The sequence below is a fragment of the Gossypium hirsutum genome, chromosome A02 (genome assembly GCF_007990345.1).
Source record: "Gossypium hirsutum isolate 1008001.06 chromosome A02, Gossypium_hirsutum_v2.1, whole genome shotgun sequence".
NCBI lineage: Eukaryota > Viridiplantae > Streptophyta > Magnoliopsida > Malvales > Malvaceae > Gossypium > Gossypium hirsutum.
The window spans coordinates 101,911,850-101,912,886 of record NC_053425.1 but is presented as its reverse complement, the minus strand read 5'-3'; the positions used below and the strand labels follow the sequence as shown (position 1 = coordinate 101,912,886).

Here is a 1,037-nt window from a genome sequence, read left to right as displayed (position 1 = left end):
AATTTTTATTACTTTAGCCATTTTTATTTTTATTTGCAATTTAATTTTGTTTACTAAATTTTCTTTTCTCTACTTCTGGTAGGTTTTTTTTATAGTTTATGACTAGAAGAAACCCGTCAGGACCTCTACTTTTTGATAGCGAAATCAAAAGCATAGCTCGTAGAAACTGAAGAGAAATGAGGCGAAGCCTACAATACATAGGGGAAGAGCGAGAGGCCAACATCCATACCACAGCCGAGGAGATGGCTGATAATAAGAATAATCCGTTACCTCCTGTGGTTGCTGCAGATCTAGTAGATCAGAATCCTGCTCCTCGTACTATGTATGATTATGCTAAACCTACTTTAACAGGAACTGAATTGAGTATAGTTAGACCTACTGTTGCTGCAAATAATTTTCCACTAAAGCCTAACACGATTCAAATGATACAACAGTTTGTTCAATTTGATGGTTTGCAGGATGAGGATCCAAACACTCATTTAGCGAATTTTCTAGAATTCTGCAACACCTTTAAGATTAAAGGTGTTTCTGACGATGCCATTCGCCTTCGGTTATTTCCCTTTTCATTAAGGAATAAGGCTAAACAGTGGTTGAACTCGTTACCGCGAGGGTCAATCACCACTTGGGAACAAATGACCGAAAAATTTTTACTTAAGTATTTTCGCCGGCTAAAACGGCTAAATTAAGGAATGATATCTCTTCTTTTGTGCAGATGGATCTAGAAACTCTTTACGATGCATGGGAGAGATAGAAGGATTTATTAAGAAGGTGCCCTCACCATGGGTTACCTCTATGGCTGTAGGTTCAGACTTTTTAGAATGGTGTGAACCCCTCAACAAGACAACTGATCGATGCAGCCGCTGGTGGAACTTTAAACAACAAAACACCTGAAGAGGCTTACGAATTTATTGAATAGATGTCACTGAATAACTATCAGTGGCAAGTCATGAGAACAAAGCCGAAAAAAATAGCTGGTGTTTTCAACCTCGACGCGGTCGCTATGCTCTCTAACCAGGTAGAACTTTTAAATAAAAAGA

The 1,037-nt window shown here is 38.4% G+C and overlaps 1 non-coding gene across 1 annotated transcript; it reads right to left on the bottom strand.

Annotated features, from left to right (window-relative positions):
* Positions 1–679: 679 nt before the first annotated feature.
* LOC121216721 (small nucleolar RNA R71) lies at positions 680–786 on the bottom strand. The gene has a single exon (XR_005912898.1). It is a non-coding gene; the product is annotated as a small nucleolar RNA R71 (small nucleolar RNA).
* Positions 787–1,037: the final 251 nt, after the last annotated feature.